Raw genomic sequence first — 5366 nt, 5'->3', positions numbered from 1 at the left:
AGATTCCCAAGGTGACCGAGGAGGCCATCATCTCGGCCCTCTCCGATGGCGTGCGTGACGTCAAGATGAAGGAGGAGCTGGCGATGCATGAAGACTTGTGCACTTCCTTGGAGCTATTCAACCTGGCAACCAAGTGCGCCAGGGCCGAGGAAGGGTGCCTCTCCCTCCTCGAGCTGCCTGCCGTAGACCCAGAAGATAAGAAGCCCAAGGCCAAGGATGTGAAGCGCAAGGGGGCTGCCATGCTCGCGGCAGAACCAGACACCAAGCGAGGCAGAGATTAGCCCGAACCTTCCAAGGGCGGCCGGTACTGTGTGTACCACGACCTCCACACCCACAACACCAACGAATGTCAAGAGCTCCGAGCCGTGCGAGAAGGAAGGATCGACCGTCGCCCTCACCGCAGTGACCGGGGCTACGGCCGAGGAGGAGGAAGGAACGCAGGATGCTGGGAAGACCGTGGCCCGTGCCAAGGGTGGCGCGACCAACCTCGCGAGGATCACTGGTAAGACCCGCCTTGCGAGGGAGGCTGGAGAGATCAGCCTCACGAGGGGGACTAGAGGGATCAGCCTTGCGAGGATCGCCCGCAAGGCAACGCTGGCCTCCCACCGCTGCCGCCGCAGCCAAGGAGAAACGAAGACCGCCACCAGGACGAGGGGGTTGGGGGCTTCCAGGAGCCGCACGCGATCGCCTGCATCTTGGGCGGGGCACAAGCCCCAGCCTCTCAGCGCATCTTCAAGCAGTTCGCCCACGAAGTGAACGCAGTCCTCCCCAGGCTCGAAGCCACGCGCCCTCTCAGGTGGTCGGCGCGCCACATCACGTTCAGCTCAGCAGACCAGCTCAGGTGTGTGGCTACAGCCGGAGTTCTCCCGATGCTTTGTTCCCCAATCATCAGCAACGTGGTGGTCACAAAGACCCTCATCGATGGCGGGGCAGGGCTCAACGTCCTGTCCGTGGAAACATTCAACAACCTCCAAGTGCCCTACAGCCAGCTTCAGCCAACCAAGCCTTTCTTCGGTATCACCGACGGCTCCACGGTCCCGATTGGGCAGGTCCACCTCCGTGTCACCTTCGGGGCACGCGACAACTACCGCACCAAGCTCATCGACTTTGACATCGCTCACATTCGCCTGCCGTACAACGCCATCCTTGGGTACCCAGCGCTGGCCAAGTTCATGGCCGTAACTCACCACGGCTACAACGTCCTCAAGATGCCAGGAAGCGGCGGAGTCATCACGGTGCCATGTGAAGAGAAGGACGCGGTGTGTTCCCTGGAACGAGCCTTTCAGGCCGTGTCACTGGAAGACCCGGATCGTGGAAGCAGGAGGCCTGCCGAGACCGCCCCTAAGAAGAAGAAGACATCGTGCGGCCCGACCACTCAGGAGACAGGCCCCTCTGGGCCCGCGCCTGCCCAGGGGGAGCCTCCTTCCATCGCATAGGAAAGCGCGCCCGGCGCCCTCCTCAGGCAGGGCTCGGGGGCTCTCCCTTGGAGGGCCACCGACCTAGCTAGGGTCACGAGGGAGGCGCTTGGGCACCACATGGAGGCATGTTTCGAAGCACGTTTCCCTCGAGAAGGAGCAAGGCAAGGAGATCCAGACCCTCAGGAGTTCATCAGCAAGGCTGTTCAGGAGCTACAGGAGTCAAGAGTCATGAAAGGCGGCCGCCGCCTACCAGCAGTGGCTCCCCATCCAGGCGAGGATGGTGGGCTGCGCGTCTGCATCGACATACCAGGGCTCAACCGAGTCGCCTCTCTGGAGCACCTTTGGCCCTCACGAGTGGGGCGCTGCAGAGGCCCACCCCACAACTATGTTCGCATGCCTTACGGCCTGCCGAGCGCGGTTGACGCGTACCAGCGCCTCATGAGGGGCATCACGGAGGCACGAGAGGCCAGGCGTTTCGCTGCCCTGGCAGGGATGGAGATGGCCCGCGAGGAGCCGCCAGTGCCTCCGGAGCCTCCCAAGGCCCCTGGGCTTGGGGGCTCGTGAGGATCGGCTCGCGCAGCCCACCGAGCCTGCTATATCAACGCTCCTTTGTCCTCAACATCATCAGGTGACACCTTTCCAGTTTTACTTCCAGCTAGGAGCGCCCCCCCAGGGCTGCATTATTCCCAGGCCGCGTGGGTCCGTCCCTGCGGCATGTATCCCTTTTTTATTCCATGTTGTTAGATTACCTTGTTGGGGGCGCCCCTCGGGCTGCATGACCCCCCAAGTCGCTCGGGCCTAACCCAGTGATGTCCGCATTCCCAGCATTTATCTGAACGAATCCACTCCTTCGCGGCTAATGTGTTTTACCTAGTTGCCTGCTCAGCTGACGCCAACTAACGAAGCTGCTCCCAAATGGCACGACGCTTGCGCATGGGTCCGTCCCTGCAACGCCGACAAATCTGGATGGCTGAGCTCTGGCCGCGGCAGCCCCAAATAGCGACACCTCGTCAAGCCTTCAGTGCCTCACTACCCCTCGGAAGCAACCAACGGCTGACTGTCAATTGTCATGGCAACCCCTTGTTTTTTCTTTGGTGGATCTGCAGGACCTCCTGAAGGAGCTGCGTCAGGCGAGGCCCTTGCGGTGTCTCCTTCGCTCTCGCCCGCGCGAACCACTTGCATGTTAAAGGGGGGGGGGGTACCTGAGCATCGCGACTCAGGGCTCTTACTGGCTCTCCAGCCCTCACCCTCTGGCCTTGACCACGGCATCGCGACCTGGCATACCAGCGACGGCTGAGACTCGCTTGAGGGCCGGGACCCGAGGACGTAGAGCAGAAAGGGGAGCAAAGGCAAGAGGGGAGAGACACACGAGGACCTCGCTGGGCAACCTCGCGCTTGCCGATGCACGGACCCGGCGACACACCAGAGAGCGGCCCCTGATCCTCGAGATAAGTCATCACCCGGAAGCGCCAGCTACCGTGGCACCATCCCCGCACCTAATGCCATCCCGTGTTAGCGACGCCACTCTCCTTTCTCACCAAACGACGGCTTCTTGGGCGCCAATGGGGACCTCCCGAGCATCGCAACTCAGGGGCTCTTACCAGACTCCAGGTCGCTCACCTCCTGGCCTTGACCATGGCATCGCGACCTGGCATACCAGCGACGGCTGAAGCCGCCTTGGGACTGGGACCTGTCGGCGTAGAGCACCAAGCCCTCGTGAGGTTCAAAAGGGAGGACTGAGCTAAGACAGAATGAGCAACTCGCACAATTCTATGACAGGGGTTATATTAACAAAACAGGATCACAGGCACCTTACAAGCCCCCACGGGACGCGTTTTTGATTCCTCGCAGGGAACAGATCCTAAAGGGACACAAACTACGCGCGTCCCAGCGAAAGATGCCATCATCAATGGTGGGCCATCAAGCACCGACGCCAACCCCATCCAGATCAGGGTCGGCGGCGGCCTGACGAGCCCGCCCTGCTCCAGGAGCGGCGCCGGCTCGGGGGCTCATAGCTATCGTCGCTCGTCTCCGGAGTCGCCAAGAGCTCGCGGGAGTCGCTGGAACCTCCGACGCCTCCACCACCTGAGGAGCCGCCAAGGGGGCAGTTGGCGTGCCCAGTCCTCGTCGCGGCAGAGTCCTGGCCACCTTCCCGGGGCAGCACTCCAGCCGGCGCCCGCTCACATCGAAGACCTTGAAGAGCATCACCGAAGCGCCGTCGTAATCCAAGTGGACCGCGAAGACGCCTCTTACCCTGCAAACCCTGGCGATCTCTCTCCAGCCCCGAGCCATGTAGACCTTGCCCGGGGCAACGACCGCAACCTCTGCCTCGGTCGTGAGGGTGCTGCAGCCGGCGTGCTACAGCTAGAGCTCCAGGGGCTCCCCCTGCGGGATGATGGAGGCGAAGAAGGGAGGAAGGCGGATCCAAGACTGAAGAGGAATGGCGATGTGAAGCACGAACTCTCGGGAGGAGCCCTCGGTGTGGGCCCAAGGGGGGACGACCCAGACCTTCATGACCCGCCGGCGCCGACGGCGGCGCCGCCCGTGGTGGTCAGCATCAGCTCCTTCAGGGCCCTCGACGTGGGCATACAATGGAAGCGGGAACCCCGGCGGTGCCCGCTCGCACAAAGGCCTCGACACCACCTGAAGGGCCCCCTCGTCCGAGCCACGGGGGGCGAGCCGTTTCTTCGGCGGGAGGGGGTCTGGTTCCTCTCGGGGAGCCTTTCCCTTCTCTGCCATCGAGAACCGGCTGATCGGAGCCATCGCAGCAAGACGGAGCAAGGATCGGGAAGAAGGAGAAGCAAGGAGGGATGGACTGGAAAGGCGCGCGCTATTCCGTACTTATGGCCGGCGAAGGCCAACCGCCTACCTCCACGATCGCAGGTAATCATGACCCACTTTGCATGCAGGGACTTGTCCAATCCGTGCAGTTGCCAAGGAGCCATGGGGAAGTGGAGGCGCCCATGTCCAATCAACCGCCACGCGGCGCCCAAGGCCGCAGACTGTTAGGGCCCGCGGCGCTTCGCCCTTGCCCTTCCGCCTCCCTGCATGGCCAAGTCCGGGCGCGCCTTGGGCCCGGGGGCTACTGTTGGCGTTCTGGGAACGGGGGTCCCCAGACTTGCCTGCCTGCGGCGTGGCTCAAAAGGGGGCCCAGCGCGGCCCATCTTCACCAACACAAACCCAAGACCCTCGCGAGGGGCCAAGCCTCGCGGGGCGGACGACGCAGAGCTTCCTCAGGCACGACCTTGTCAGGCTGGCTCACGAGGAGGCAGAGAGATCAAGGCGGAGTACCTCACGAGGTGCCCGTGACGCAAGCCATGACGACCGAGGGCGCCAGGCGGGTGCCAGCCCGCACAGTGTCCTCCTTCCCTCTTTGGTGCAAGGGGGGCAAGCGCAGCTGCGGAGTACCGAGGCATCAGGCAAAGGTTGCCATTTCGGTGCAACGAGACCAAGACCAAGAGGACTACGAGACGGAGGTCACCGTGGAGCCCAAGATGGCGTCATCACCAGAGCTTTGCGCAGGCGAAGACTACTTTTGTCAGGGTAGCTAGTACTAGCTGTCCCCCTTCAAATTAGCCCGCCAATGTTGGCTCCCTTCCCGCTCAATATTTGGGAAGAGGACCAGGGCCCCTATAAATAGGATCAGCCACCCGCTAGACGGAGAGGACGGACGGACAGAGAAAGAGAGAGAGAGAGAGAGAGAGAGAGAGAGAGAGAGAGAGAGAGAGAGAGAAGGGTGACTGAGCTCCTCCTAGCAGTTCATCACCCCGACCAAGAATAGACCCTCGCGAGGCTGTTCTTCCTTGTATTGTTCATCATCATCATCAGCCCAAGAGATAATCCACCACACCACACACTGGAGTAGGGTATTACACCACAATGGTGGCCCGAACCAGTATAAACCCTGTGTCTCTTGTGTTGTCCTTTCCATAGTTTAGATCCTAGCAA

The sequence above is a fragment of the Triticum dicoccoides genome, chromosome 3A (genome assembly GCF_002162155.2).
Source record: "Triticum dicoccoides isolate Atlit2015 ecotype Zavitan chromosome 3A, WEW_v2.0, whole genome shotgun sequence".
Classification (NCBI taxonomy): Eukaryota; Viridiplantae; Streptophyta; class Magnoliopsida; order Poales; family Poaceae; genus Triticum; species Triticum dicoccoides.
Note: the sequence above shows the minus strand (reverse complement) of the source record.